We start from the raw sequence: 16592 nt of genomic DNA, 5'->3' as shown, positions 1-16592 counted from the left end.
CTACTAAGAAGAGCCGGTACTTAGGGGCAGGGAATGAACTCTGGGTTGCAGAAAAGAAGCTATTATGGAAAATACATTTTAAATTGCATACAAGGAACCTTCCAAGGCTCTGCCCCGTTGGTAAGCTGAGCAAAGATGTGACTCTGTGAGGTGCTAATAAGGAAAAGCTTAATGGACAGTCAACCCCCAAGCTTCAAGTGCTAAACAATAGTGATTCCAAGGACAAATTATTTTGGGGAGCGAGTCTAAGGCTGAGTCAACTAGAGCTGAGGCTTTAAAAGGAGATACCAGGTGGGTTATTTTTAGAAAAGTGTCAAGTCAAATGACACTAAAATTTTGAAAATAAAGAGATCTCACTTAGCACATGTTTCAACACTCTTTCTTTGTTGGTGTCTGATGGGGGTGGATTTCGCCTCATGGCTTCTCCTCCTCCTCCTCATGTATTGCTTTTCTAATTACTCCAAAATTTGTTTAATAAATAATATTTTGGTGGCATAAGTCCATTAAAAACACAGCTACATGACCCTGGGCAAGTCACTTAAGCCCTATTGCCTAGCCCTTGCTATGATTCTGACTCAAAATTGATTCTAAAATAGAAGGTAAAGATTTTTTTAATTAATTAAAAAAAATACTTAACCCACACAATGAGCACCTGAATGGAATTTATTTTCAGTGGTAATTGTACACAGTGATTGACACCTTGTAGGAAAGAGAATTCAAGAGTCTTAATTTGATCTAGGCATTCTGGTTCATAATTAAATTAGTCATTCTTGACCAAAGTCTCTCAGAGACACCATTTTATATAACTTTAAGATATTTTATGAAACCAATATGACAAGATCATCTACTTCTTTATCTACCACAATGGTCCAGCCCCATCTTTCCCATATAAATAGAGAGTGTGCTTTGACACTCTCCTTTTGGCTCATATACAGTTGGCTCATATACTAAATGATTGCTGATTGATTGAATACTTGACTGCTCATTCCTGGATTGCAGGACAAGTTAATGGCTCTCTAGGCCATCTGACACTATCATATTCTTTTCTAAAACTGATCTGGAGATAGGATTTAATACAGATGCCACAACTTCAGTGACTTTGGTCAATCTCTCTCATCTGTGTATTTGTTCATTTGTTTATTCAATGACCATTTCTTTCCATGTAGCTCCTGATAGCCACAAGCCTTTGCTGTCCCCATGTATTCATCATATTCTAATTGGTACTATATTTACCTCTACATGAGTCCTGAAGTTCCTTAGAACTCCATAAATGAGATCTTACTTCCTTATTTATTCTGGTATCTTTGGCAATACTGTGTCCATTATACTAAGTAAACATTTAATAAATAAATGAAGGCATCTTCCATGGCCAAACACCATTCCCTTCAACTAAAACCTCTGACAAATGTGTACTGATGCTGACTAGTATAAGCAAGTTAGAAAAAGCCTAAATGGTTCAATCAAGTCAGTACTAATGCTTTAATTTAAATAAACATATCTTGATATCATTTTGTACCACCTTAATTTTATCCTGTGTCTCTTCTTTTTCCTACTCCCAGATAATCATCCCATATCACAAATAGCTTCTTAAAATTTTAACAAAGCCAACCAGTACCTTTTAAAAAAATCTAACAATATAAACAATATTCCATATACATAGAGGTCACTCCTCTGCAAAGGAGTTTTGGGAAGAGTATTATATTTCTTCTTTAAGACCATACTTGTTCTCTGGAATTTTACAATGTTCACTTTTCTTCTTGTTGGTTTTTCCATTTACATTGTTATAAGCATTGGGTAGATTGTTGTCTGAGTTCTGTTTACTTCGTTCTGCATTATTTCATATAAGAGCACCTTTTATGCACCTCTGTCCTCATAATCTTTACTATTTCTTAGAGCACAGAAATATTCCATTACATTCACATACTACAATTTGTTCTCCCATTCCCCATTGTAGATGGTAGTGTATGGGCGACAGTAGATAGACACATCTACTTATGTTTCCATTTATTTGCTACCACTAAAAAGCAGCACTACTGCTGTTTAAAAAAAAACTATAAGGCATAGTTCCTCCAGAAGGCAAGCTAGTAGTCCTATTTTTATATATGAAAGCCAAGAAACAAATCATCATCTATATATAAAATTTTTTTCTAGGGATTTCATTTCTGTGGGCAAGTGCTCCTAGAGAGCTCACTAGGCCAGTAATTGGAACCTAAAAGGAGTTTTTCAGAGGAGATGAAGACCCAGGATCATTTCTAAAGAAGTGTACGCATTTGGCAAATCACACTATTTATATAGCCTGTCCTTTATCTCTCTCATCAAACTTTTAAAGCAAATGAAATCCAGTATAGTAGGTGTCATAGGCAGCCATGAAGGGGAATAGATGTTGAAAGGTACAATATCCTGATAGCTGTGTGGGAGCTCTCTCTACTTCAGCAACAGTGGTGGTGTTTTTCAGGGCAACTTGCTTTGTATAAGCCCCAGATATTTGTTATCCCCAACTGGTGTCACCATCTTCCTCCCCAACCAGCTACCTCCTTGAGTCAGTACCTGAGTATCATGGAGCAACAGCACTGGATTCCTCAAAGATCAGAGCCCAAAATGGGCATCTTTATTTCAGATACTGGAGAGCTCTAACAGTGGCCATGGAGACAAAAAGTGGACTGAAGAATACTAACAGAACAAGTAGCAATTTTTTTTTTCTGAACTACTGGTTTTCCTAAATCTGATAAATGCACAAATTAGAAGTAAAATCAATGAAGCATGATTGAAGTGGGAGGCTAAAAGAAATAACAAATATCAAAAAGGATGTGAGGGAGAATTTAAAGACTGAATCCTCAGTTATATCCTTTTGTCAAAAGCTCAAACACTGAATTATCTGATTACACAGAAAACCATAAAAGCCAGTCACAATAAGAATGGATAAGGGACACTGTGGAATGATTCCTAACTGAAAATAATAACTTTATACTATGCCTGTGCTTTGTGTTAGCTTTTCCATTAACAATGACCACCCCAATAACAAGATTTCTTTTTCTGCTCTTTAGTACATTGTTTTTATGTTTTGTTTCTATTACATTAATTTTAACGTAGAAGCTCAGTCTCCAAAATCATAACTTTTTGATGATGAACTTCTGATGTCATAACCATTTTTCATATATACAGTTTTCTCTGAAGTTATTGCTAACTTTCTCCATGCTGGTGACCAAAGTGGGAAAAAATGGCATATTTCAGGGGATATCACTGCTATAAATAAGAACCTGAAACTAAGATCATAAGTAAGTAAATCACTGAACTATAAAATGAGCGAGGAGGTCATTATTACTAAATCTTCACTTGGAGAATATGCAGCCTTTATCAAGTAGCAATTCTTGACCACCATTTCTTGAGGATGATCAATTTTATAACACTATATATATATATATATATATATATATATTTATAACACTAGCTATAATAATCAACAAAAACAGGAAACATCCATGGATTAATATTTTCCTTCTTACATTTAAGTGTGGCTCATTTTTTAAAATGGAGCGTGTTTACTAAATCAATACCCAGTTATATTAATTTATGAATTTGATCCACATTTTTCACCTAGTGGAACTAATTTGGTCTTTTTCACTGTTTAAGCTACTGGTTTAAATCCGTCAAATCTCCTGTCCCTGCACCCCATCCCAATTCAAAACATAATGAAGAAAGCAGATTATCCTTGACCCTGAGTCCTAGAGACCACCATTATACTATATACCTTAGTGTGGAAGATAAATGTATTTTAATATTACTGTAACTGTATTATGGACTTAAGATCCACTTGTGGAAATTATAACTAATAGAAGCCCTCGAAATAAAAAAAATTTAAAATCTAAGTTATTTTACTTGAAATCAGTCTATTTGTCCCATTTCTTTAATGTGACTTGAACTTCTTTGCCCTTTTTTGCTGCCCACTCTTAATCCGGGAAGATTACTTGAGGCCCAATCTCTTTATCCCAGAAGATGACTTTAGCCCTGAAAGTCAATCCTAATGGGCACCTTGTTCTCTTTAACTGGAGGGTGGAGAACTCTTCCCAGAATGTCCATTAAAAGAAGGTGCACAGGCCAATCATCTCTTCATTTTCTACTTTGCTGCAGTTCTCTGGATTTCTCTACCATGTCCCCCAGACATGTACCTTCACTTCCCCTAACTTTCAGCTTTTCTTTGTGTGTCATCTTCCCCCATTAAAATATAAGTTCCTTGAGAGCAGGGATTATATTTTGCAGAGTACCTGGCACATAGTAGGTGCTTAATAAATTTTATTGTCTCATTCTTTGATTAATACTGGACTCATCAGTGCCAACTCCAGAAGAAAGATAAGAACCCAGTGAAAAGGAATTGAGTCAATCAAAGTGTGTTGAAGATCATTTGAAAGTTTTATTTATCCTTCTCTTCCCTTATTGTAGAAAACCGACTTGAAAAGGTGGTTTGAAAAATAGGAAATATTCTTAATAAAACCTTTATTTGCAGGAATGATCGTGGTTCCCTTGTCAACTGTAATCACTCATTTGTTTGAAGTTTCCTCAGTTATGAGTTTTTATTGCTTATCAATGAAAAACAATGTTGACCAATAGCCTGCGTAAACATCTTATTAGACGTCATTTTTGAATGACAATAGCAGCTCTTAGTGATACATGGGCTCTATTTAACCTAACAAAATAACTTCTTTCTCTATAAAGGGAGTTAGCATGATTTGTTAATGGGAAAGCTGGGAAAAAGGGATTCTCTATCATTTATGCATTAGACTAAGTAGTCCCTGGGGGCCCTTCTGAGATTTTGTGACTCCGAATTGAGAAAAAGGAAAGAAGACTGGGGGAAAGGAGTTGCAGGGGAAGGGAGGAAATTCAAGGAAAGCTTCAGGAAAGATAGAATTGAATTGGACCATAAACCACAGGCAGGGATTAGGTGTCAAAGAAAGGGTGGTTTTCCAGGAAATTAAACTGCAAAAGGCAGGTAGCAGAGGAAATTGAGTAGACTGGAGCAAAAAGTCCATGCAGAGGAGTAGTGCAGATCAAATTGAACCTATGGACCCTATAGGCACTGAGGAACCTTTCAAATCTGAGATGGGTGGTGATGTAATCATAACACTTTCAGGAAGATAAATCTGGTGGGATTAAAGGAGTAAAAAATAAAAGGGAGCCACAAATTAGAAGGCTAAAAGCAAATGAGAACCAAATCTAGAGAAATGGTAGTAGAGAGATAAAAGGAAAGATAAAAAGCAAGATATACTATGAAGGTGGAATTAATGGCACTTGGTCATCAGCCAGGTAAATAAGAGAAAAAGAACAATAAAAAATGATGAAGATTTTAAGCTTTAATGTCAGGGAATGATAGTCCTTTCCAAGGAAGAGCCAATTCCATTGGTTGGAAGACTGTAAATGATCAGAGTAGGGGTTGTTTCATTCTTTGTACTTATATTACCAGTAATTAGAACAGTGCCTGGCAAACAGTAGGTGCTTAATTAATGCCTAATGCTTGATTTATCTGTTGCAGCATTTTTGTTTCATCTGTTAAATTATTATTCTCATTTTCTCTGATAGAGATCTCAAGAATGCAGAAGCATCATCCTCCTTCCTACCCACCATCCACTAAAGGCAAGAGAGCCATTAAAACAATAACATTGCCAACAGTGATCTCCATTTGCTAGGAAATGTTGAACATTTTTTGGCTCAAAATAAGAAAAGTGCTCATTTTCATTTACTGAAAAGAGCACTACAATGCTATATATACCTTAATGGTATAAATCTATATTGATATTACTGTAACTCTGTATTATGGACTTAAGATACATTTAAGGAATTACTTTCCAACTAATGGAAATCCTCAAAACAAAACAAAAATACTTTTTAAAAATTCTTAGTGCTTTTTACTTGAAGTCAATCTATCTGCCCCATTTCTTTAACTGTGACCTGAGTCAAATATTTTTAAAAAGCAGCAACTAGTGGAAATCCAAGTGTCTGGAGAGGGGATTACTTCATTAAAAAACTGAACTGAAGAACTTTGAGACACATGGACAGACTTCTTTAAATCTAATACTTAGTTGTCTATTCATCTGACAGGCCGACCAAACCTTGTGAGGGTAGCCATAGGGTCGTCGACCCCTGGTGAACTAAGGCTTTGCTCACCCAGCATGTGAAGACTGCTTTGGCCGAACAGATGGAAGAAACCAGTAAGAAGGTTCAACAGCTGAGAGGGCGACACAGCAAAGCACCGTGGAGTGCTTAGGATGTGTTGGAGCACAAAAGACAACACGGCCATCCAATGCAGCTGAGGAAGTCTCCAAGTGTAATGACTTTTCGTGCCACTGGACCCAGGCTTCCAACGCCGAGAGAGTGGGACTGTCTCTGTGCATCGGCTTTTCCACTTAAATCTCCTTCATGCACAAGTGTCTTTGTGCACACTCATCTATCATAGATGAAAACGCACAAAGACAATCATCATCCTTGGTTACCGAGAGACGACTACTACTATTCATCTACCATGTTGCCTCACTGAAATACATTGCCTTTGGGGTTCCCAAATGCATCTTTTTTCTTAATGGCCACATAACTTTACCACATACCCTGTTTTTATATGGAAAGTAGGAAAGGAAGGAAAGTAGGAAGGAGAACTCAGCTACAAAATAAAGACAAGAAATGAACAGATTGTCCTATTGTCCTCCCTAGTGTCTGGCACTCTTACTTATTAAACCTGGGGCTTCCCAGTAGACCAGATAGTAAAAGAAGAGACTCCAACTCACAGAGTTTTGGTTCAGAAACAGTCTGTAAAGGAGCAATTTGTTTTTTATTTCTTTAACTATTCATAACATAATTCTCCTTATGGAATAATTCCGGTGTTTCCATGGAAATATATCTTTCTACAACAATAATCAAATAATCAATTATATTCTTATTTCACCTTTAGCTTCATTGAAATAGACCTCTCTGAGAGAATAAAATACTCTTCAACTCTGTTTGAGAGTATGATACAGAAAAATAAAACCAAGGAGCCCACATATTCAGGTATACCCAAAGCAAGAGATTTACCACCATGCTGGACTCAAAATATTGTTCCTCTCTCACAGTTATCTTTAAAGAGAGGTTAGCAACCTCTGGCAGCCTTAAGATATTAAAGATGGCAATGGGGTTAAGGGAGCAAATAGATAAAAATCCAAAAATATTTTCTTCTTCCCATCTACCTGGTCAATAGAATAATTGGTACAGAGCAAAAGATTCAGATTGATGCCTTTGGCTACCAACTGGATATGAATATGGTCACTTATTAAAACAGAAGCTGCCTTCATTTTCCCTACTCTAATATGATACTTTAGCTTTAGCTGGGCTAATGGATTGGCTAGGCATATTCATTTGATAACTATAATAGTGAGTCATGGGACATCAAAACTGATTCTCCCAAAGGTTGATTGGTCACCAGTGAGTCAGTTAATACACTTTAATAAATTTCACCATAGTCTGATGAAGATTTGCCCAGTAGGTCCTTTCGATCCAGGAAAGTCTTTCTTCTTTTCTTTCACTAAGTCCTGACCTAGCAGAGAAAAAAACTCCTTTTGCAAACATTTTTCTGACTTATCTTTGTTCAAGGTAGCATTCATTAGTAAGTAACCAAGCCATATGTTCCCCCATTTAGTCCCCAAATTTTGCCAATTAGTTCAGGAAAAAAATTAAGAAGATTCTCATGCTCCCAAGTCCCTAAACAGGATACATGAACAAAATGATGTAGGCTGGTTAAACCAAGCTTCTTCCTCTGAAGTGAAAATGAAGGTACAAGTAGCTAAAGATTGCTGGAGTGATTGATGAATCTTAGAAGAGTAGCCCCTGGAATTATACCAGTTTTCTGATTTTATCCTTATCTGACCTGTTCACATTAGATGAATTCAAAGGGGCTTAGGTATGCTTAGCCTTGTCCAGTGCTTCTGTAAAAGGTGCCAACTCTCACTGTCTACACAATTAAACAACACCAGCATTTATTAAGCACCTACTACCTTCAGGACAGAGTACTAGGCTCTGTGGGTACAACTACAAAATCAAGACTACTCCTGTGGAAGTTTCTAAACTCCATTGGCCATCCAGAATCAATTTATAGCCTGGATAGTATCAATTTCATTTTCCCAAAGTCATACTCAGAATGGCTTTGAGATAGATGCATTTATCTTCATGCCTACTTTTTTATATGTAAGTTCCCACATGTGGTTTCCATATTATCATTACACTCTAGTGAACATGGCTATGGTTTGGTCCCTGGAATGTTGGACCTCATGGCAGAGGAAGGCTATAGTACTCACAAGAGTTGTCTCAGTTTTTCTAAGATTTTTATAAAAAATCTCAATTCACTTTAATTTTTTTAATCACACATTATATAAAACAGGTAGAGGGAAGAAATTGCAAAATCTGAGCTTATATTAGTTATTTATATAGAATCATGAAATATTTCAAGTTGGAAAGATTCATAAAGACTGTCTAGGTTCAACACTCACTTTACAGGAGTCTTTCCCAAGACCTTACAATGAGTTAATGATGGAGTTATAAACCCTTGTCCATTGACTGAAACAAGATGAAAGGACCAAGATAGAAGCAAACTTCGATTAATTTTATGAATAATCATGTTTCACCCAAAGCACTGATCAAAAATTAGCTTGTATATTATGCATTTTCTTCTTTTTCACTAACAGGTCTCAACGTAGGACTCCTAAAATAATAAGAAATCAAGAGACAACAGTTAGGGTAAGTGATATGGGTAGGGAAGGCAATTTATAAGCAAAAAAGAGGATGAAAGCCCAGGTACACCGTTCTTGAGGTGAGGTAAAAAGACATCATTTAGAACCACAATATGTTAGCCATGGTGGAGTACCATTTCTGTGTTTTTATTTTGACATGACATTTTTGACACCATTCTCCATCATCACCTATGAAGTTAGGCACACTGGAAGTAGATCTTCTCAAACTACTATATTGTGGGCTCAAAGGGGCACGGAATATGCTTCATTTAATCTTTTTTATCCCTCCCAGTGCCTGGTATAGTGATCTGTAATAAATAGATGCCTATGTAACATAAATTAAAATGTTTATACATGACTAACATCTAGAACCAAACTAGAAAATTGCATAAATAAGAGAGCATGGGATTCTGATCAAGTGAGAAGGTAAGAGCCCATTTTATCTTTAATGGTTAAATGAAAGAAAGCCTTTATCGTCAACATTTTGTCTTCAGCCTAAATCTGAACCAAGACAGTATAAGACCCCAGGTTCAAATCCCACCCTAAGTGATCTTAGAGAGAAATCACTTCCCCTCCTTAGACCTTAGTTCTTCATTTAAAAAATGACAAGGATCGACAAGATGGCTTCTAAGACCCCTTCCTAACCTAGTTTTAAAATCCTATTGCTTTTTTCATCTTGTGTATATGGCATCCTGACAGTTTGTCCATCATAAAATATATCATCCATGAAGGCATTAGAAGCCAGCCATTCTTAATATTTCTGACTGCAGGATAGAAGACATTTTGATGAAATGGCAGTGTGTCCCAGTTTTCTGGTCCTCATCTTCTACCTTTAATACCCCCAAGGATCTTCACTTTTCATTGGTGTGTATACTTTCAACCTCCAGATTATAACTCATAATCAATGGCCTTCAGGAGTTCCTGGAATTGAAAAATCCATCATCCTGCATTCAAATTGGTGAACAACCTTTCCAGGCTCACTTCAGCTGATCCTCAGAGAACAGACACATAATCTGTCTCTGACCATTACTCAAAGTCTTTCCATTCTAATATGACCTGCAAGAGCTTACTTTCTGCAGTGATGGTGATGACTTTTGTCTCTCTGTTGAACTTCAATGACTGGAAGAGATAGTGAGGCTAACAACTTTGTTAGCTTTTTTGATGCTCGGCCTCACTTAGATCCAATTCACTCACAAGTCAAGACATAACTCCATTGGCAAAGAATTGGAAATTGAAGGCATAACCATCAATTGGGGAATGGCAGAACAATTGTGGTGAGGAATTCTATTGTGCTGAAGGAAATGATGAACAGGAAAACTTTAGAAAAAGCTGGAAAGACCTATGTGAACTGATGTAGAATGAAATAAGGAGAGCTAAGAGAACATGGTACACAGTAACAGAAATATGTTACGATAATCAACTGTGAAAAACTTAGCTACTTTCAGCAATACAATGATATAGGACAAGTCTGAGGGATTTATGACTTAAGGATGCTAAGCACCTCCAGAAAAAGAACTGTTGGAGTCAGAATGCAGATGAAAGCATACAATTTTTTGCTTTAGCTTATTTGTGTTTTTATTTGGGGGTTTGGTTTTATATTGAGTATTTTCTTAAACTATGAAAATATGTTTTGCAAGATAATACAGGTATGACTGAGATCAAATTGCTTATCATACAGGATATGCAGGAGGGAAAGGGAAGAGGAAGACAATTTGGATTTTATACCTTCAGAAAAGATCTGTAGAAAATTTGAATTACATTTAATTTGGGGGGAAAATAGGTTAAATTTTTTTTCAATTAAAAAAGCACCTTTCCATGTCACTGGTACTCTTCAAAACTAAAGATAAACACCACTTCAGAGGTGTCTTTTGGGGGAAGACTTTAGTCTTTCAACAATCCTGAAATTTAGAATTTACCAAAAAAATTGACCACAAATAACTGGTAAATTATTTTCATGGCTGAAGCTTTGTTTATTACATAAGAAACATTCAAGCATCCCTGAGAAAACCTTCAGAATAGCAAGATGACTTCATCAAGAATAACTCCTCCTATTTTATGTTTCAAAAGTGTCATCCCCATAGCTAATCTGAAGGGAACTGGAAAGAGTATAAGATTTGAGATTTGAAGAATTAGGTTCAAATCTCAGTCCTCCTATTAATTGTTTATATGACCTTGGGCAAATCAGGTCTCTCTGGGCTTCTTTTTCTTTAAGCTTTAAAATTAGTTAAAATAATAATAACAATAGCTAGCATTTGCTATGTTGCTAAGCACTTTGCCAAGCACTTTACAAACATTATCTCATTTGATCCTCATAACAACCCAGAGAAATGTTATTATTATTATCCCTACTTTACAGTTGAAGAAACTAAGGCAGACAGATTAAGTGACTTGTCCAGGGTCAAACAGCAAGTAAGTATCCAAGGACATATCTGGACTCATCTTCTTACTCTAGGTCCAATGTTCTATTCATTGGGCCTTCTGCCTCCAAGATAATAAAAAGGGGGGTTGAAAGGGTAGGATAATACATCCCATAATCTGCATTATAGGCCTTTCTGTGGTAGCAAAAAAATTGAGTTAAGTGGGTCCCCATCAACTGGTGAATAGAAACAGATTAGCAGAGTGGAAAAAATAATGGATTTGAAGATTAAAGTTCTGAGTTCAAGTTCTAATCCTACTAGAGCAGAATGTTATGTCCTGACATCTATCATAGTATCAGAAGTTCCTGCTTGCTTATCTTCAAATAATCTTTACCATGAGCATTCTGTCTAGTATAGGGAGAGGACTCCCCCTGAAAATACTGACAAAAAGTATCAATAAAATGATTTCTCCCTTTTTAAATGAAAGAAACAGAGAGTCCTGCTTTAACTACAAATGTTCTCTTTAGTCCTTTTCAGCTCTAACTTCTAGGAAAACTAAGTGAATAAATAAAAATTAATAACATCTTAAAACTATTTAAACCATTTGTACCATTATAAAAAGCTATGTCTGGTTTATTATACTAAATTATCTTAAACTAATCTAAATGCATGTGTCCTAAAAGGGAGGGGGATACAGAAAGATTACTAATATAAGGTAATAACTTGGGTTTACTTAAAAGCTGATCTCATCTATATACTGGTTAAACCCACTGCCACTACAAAATGTCTCAAATAAGATTGAATCTTGAATCATTTGATTTTTCTCCCTCTATGGGGAAGACATTTGCAAACAAAATTACAAAAAAATCTGATTTTGTGGTATACAATATGGATTAGTAGCCACTTGGCTGCTATAAATATCATTTCCAAAATTAGAATCTTTATTGGAAAATGAAGGAAAATTTTAAAATCCAGAATGCCCTGTGGATTGTTCTAACAACAGCACCGAGTAGCTTAGCAACCAGAGCCAAAGAATCAGACGTCATCAGCTGGATATTGAACAATGGTTGTCATACTCCTATCTTGCCTAGAATACGCAAGTTATTGACATCCTAAGGTACAACAGGGATAGTATACCTAGGGACACCCATGATCTAGAGAAGCCAGAGCTTCTCTACTCTGCATAGAAAGGAGAAAGAAAAAGCATCTGCCTGTATTATTAGTGAGTTTCTAGAATCATTCATCACAGTTTCAGATGCTTTGTGAACTTACTCCATGACCTACCCCTGAGAAGTCATACTAATCATGGAATACACTGGCAAAGGTGCCACAATAGGGAATGATCCCCAAATTTCTTCAGTACTAAAATGACCAGTATCATTTGAATTGTTATTTTAATATAGCTCTTGGATACTGAGGGAATTCAAAATGTCATTATGAAATCCAATAATTTAATGAACATGATTGAGCTACTTAATCTCTGTAGGCTCAATTCCTTTATTTGGAAAATAAGAAACAAATTCTCAGAATTGGAAGAGTCCTCAGTAGTAATCTACCTATTCAAGAATCCCCTCTGCAACATCCACAAGTGATGCCCCCACCAGTTTTTGCTCAAAGACCTCCAACCAAAGGGAACTCCCCATCTCCCAGGAAAGCACAGTGCACTTTTAAGTTTTTCCTTATCCCAAGGCAGCATCTGCTTCCTTGCACCTGCTGTACTTTGCCCTAATTCTATTCCAGCAGTTCTCAAGGTTTTCAGAATATAGTCCATGGATTCCTGGAGGTCCTCAAGACCCTTTCAGAGGGTCTCTTGGTTCAAAATTATTTTTATTACAATGCTTGGATTGGATATGTGTATGCTATAAAAATACTCCTCCCTCCTCCCATTACCATTGAGGCCATCTTTCCTTCCTGTACTTTAACCAAAACAACATAGTGTAACAGATAAAATAAAGAAAGAGATAGGAGAATCTAGCTGTCTTCTATTAGGCTAGCCATTATTGATGGCAAATATATATATATATATATACATATATATGTATATATATAAAATAATGCCAGTCTTATCAGCAATTTATTTTTGTTTGTTTTTTGTTTTCATTAAATATGGTATTTATATTAACATATAATGAATTTATTAACATCTTATGTGAATTAATATTTTAAATTTTATCAGTTGTAATATCTAATACAGCAAATATCAATAGATATAATCCACATACACAAAAGCTCTTTGGGGTCCTCAATAATTATTTAAAGTGTAAAGGGATCCCAAGACCAAAATGTTTGTGAATCATTATTCTACTCTCTAAGGCCAAAAAGAAATGGTCAAAGTCCCCCTCCATATGCAGAACAGAGTAGGTGTCCCAGGGACCTTCACCAGAACAATGATAGCCCACTCCATAACAGATCATTGCCTATAGACCAGAAGGTTGCTAAGGTCTGAGCCAGCTCTAGCTCACCTTCTACCTACATCTAATATGCTTGTGCTGTTTCTCCATCTGGCCCATCATCTTCAGGGCTTAGCACTCCCTACTGGGAAGGGACTTGAATACTTTTCAGCCTGATTCATAGCCCAAAGCATAACTCACCTCTCATTTCCCCTGGCTCAGCTGGCTGGGGGAATCATTTTAATTGACTAGTCCATGCCCTTCCTGGACCAGAGAAGTAATTATTTGGGCTTAAAGAGTTCTCTCCTCCAGCACTTCTTGCATTAGCGCAATATTCCCACTTTGCTGGTGCAGAAGCACAATACATAGCCTAAAAAATCCTGCTTCCAAAGCTTCTCTCTAATCATGTGCAATTGAAATTAAACCTCATTTAATTGTTTATCCTCATAGTCATAGTTGATCTATGAAAAGCAGAGCAGAGCATCATTTGACCTGCCAAAGGTCTTACTCTTTCTGCTGTAAATACCAAGATTTAAGCTTCAGGGGGACTTTATTTCAGCATCACCAGTCAGCAAGCAAAGCCAAGTCATGTGTTTAACAGTCTACCTCTGAAGAAAGGTTGCATCCTGAAGTTTCTGGTCTCCAGGCTGCTACTGCCACCCCCTCCCCATCCCTGTTCTCTTCTTTCTCTAACTTTCTGGACAAGCTTGCCTGACAAAGACAGAAAATGTGCTTCATAGGATTATAAAATCCCGAACCTAGGGAGGACCTTAAATGGCATCCAGTCAACCCTATGGGTGGCTAGGGTGGCTCAGTGAATAGAGGACTAGACATGGAATAAGGAAGCCTCATCTTCATGAACTCAAATCCAACCTCAGACACTTGTTAGCTGTGTGACTCTGGACAAGCCATTTAGCCCTGTTTACCTCAGTTTCTTCATATATCAAATGAGTTAGAGAAGGAAATGGCAAACCATTCCTGTGTCTGCCAAAACCCCAAATGGGGTCACGGTAAGTTGGACACGATTGAAAAAATGGCCCTATACAACAGCAAACCTATACCTGAAGTATGAATATCCCCATCACCATTGAAATAAATGGTCATTCAATTTCTACTTGAAGACCTCTGAGGATAGAGAGCTCATCCCACCTTCTGAGGCAGCTCATTTCAACTTTTAGACAGTTCTAATTATTTGGAAGTTTTTCCATGTTGAGCTAAAGTCTGCTGACAGCCAATGGCAACCCATTGGCCCTACTTCTCTGTAAAGCAGAGGTTCTTACCTTTTTTCATGTCATGGACCCCTTTGGGTCTCCTGATGAAGCCTATGGAACCCTTCTCTAAGAAATGCTTTTAAACAATGAATGAAATGCTAAATTTCACTTAAACATTAGTAAACTCTATCTGATCTCTCATTATCCTTTGTCTACAGTCCTGATGTAGTACAAGTTCAGGATTTAGACAACAACTTTAATCTGGCCAGACAGACAGTGTTCATAGGGCTCTGATTCTCATGACCAGCAATTCCCATTAACTAAGACAAAGATAATGGTGGGTGGAGAATGTAGTAGAAGAACATGTCCTGTCTTTGTCATCAGAAAACCTGGGTTCAGGTTCTCTCTATCACTACTTACTAGCTAGGAGACCGAGGACAGGTTCCTAATTGATTTTACATTGTCAGTGCAGTTTTACGCTATTAAAGCTTGATACTTGTACAACCTGCTTCACGTGGTTGCTGTGGAGTTCAAGGTTTAGCTTATAAAGTGCAAGCTTAAAACTACACTAAGATTTTTGGGACATCCTAGACTTTGGAGGAGACCGAGCACTTTATCTATAGGTCACATGTTGAGCCTCAGAGTAAGACATTTTCCTAGTTTTACATATAAGAAAAAAAGACTGAAAACAAATGAGTGACTTGCCCTTAGTTTCTTAACTAGAAAGTATCAAGGGCACATTTTGAACCCAGAACTCTCCTGATTTCAAGCTCATGCCTAGTATATATCCCCTAAGGTTTCAGGATGATAATTGGATTTTATTAATAATTGGAGCATTTAGGGACACTCAAGAATATTTCCTTTATTGTAACAAATATCTGCCTCCTCTATGGTTAGTGGAAATAGGTAGCATTCTTTTCTGGTCCGCCCTAACCCCTTCTGGCTATAATCCCATATAGGTGCCAATCTGTACCTCTATGTTTAAAGGTCCAGGGGTGAAATGAGCATTGTCTGCCCTTCTCCTCAGGAGCAATCTGAACCTCTACATTAGTAAAATGTAAAATCACCCAAATGGAAGTAGTCCATTAACCCCAGCCATCACTTGCTAGATTCATTTCTTCTAAGTTCCCTCTCTCCCTCCCATCAGGAGGGAGGTGCTTAGTTCTTCACCTCCTCCCCTCATCAAACACTCTTCTCAGAAAAGAATGTGATGTATATCATTTACACCTTAGTGTGAATATTAGTGCTACTTTTCCCAGAGATATATCCATTTTAGATCTTATCTCCAACTGTTGTTGTCACCTGTGAAAAGATCTTCAGGTATCCGTGATCAAGGATCTTTCCAATGACCCTGAAAGAACTATGTGATGTAGAATCAGAGAAATAGGGTTCAAAACTGGATTCTGCCTCTTACTACTTGGAGGACAATGGGGAAGTCATTTCATCTCCACGTCTCAATTCTCTGATCCATAAAAAGAAATTGAAGTAGATGATCTTCAAGTTTCCACTCAACCCTGCATCTATTATTGCCTCCAATAGCATTCAGGTAGCCCACTATTCTATATGTGTGGAAAGTTTGTGTTGGGTGTTGGGGACAGATTCAAGGAAAGAAGGGAAGTTGAATCTTGACATGATTGTATATTGCTAGATGCAAGTCTCATGGGCATTTATGTGTGCCTGACCATCTATCCTTGTGAAGAACCTATATCCAAGAGCAAAAAAATATTTATCCCCTAGCATATATTAATTAACCAAAATATTTCTACAAATTAGAGCAAGGAGTTTCTTAAGTTAATAAATGAGAGGAAATTAATAAGCAAGGAGTAATGTCAACAGTGTCACGTTCATTAGAAATTATGCAAATTAAACATAATAAGGTAGAAGTGTTTT

At 36.9% G+C, this 16592-nt stretch overlaps 1 protein-coding gene across 1 annotated transcript in view; it reads right to left on the bottom strand.

Moving 5' to 3' along the window:
- Nucleotides 1-16592, bottom strand: part of DNER (delta/notch like EGF repeat containing) — a 371868-nt gene that overhangs the window by 236304 nt on the left and 118972 nt on the right. The window lies entirely within an intron of this gene.

Source organism: Monodelphis domestica, chromosome 8 (genome assembly GCF_027887165.1).
Source record: "Monodelphis domestica isolate mMonDom1 chromosome 8, mMonDom1.pri, whole genome shotgun sequence".
Classification (NCBI taxonomy): domain Eukaryota; kingdom Metazoa; phylum Chordata; class Mammalia; order Didelphimorphia; family Didelphidae; genus Monodelphis; species Monodelphis domestica.
The sequence above is the reverse complement of the archived record's forward strand: the minus strand, read 5'-3'. Positions and strand labels throughout refer to the sequence as shown.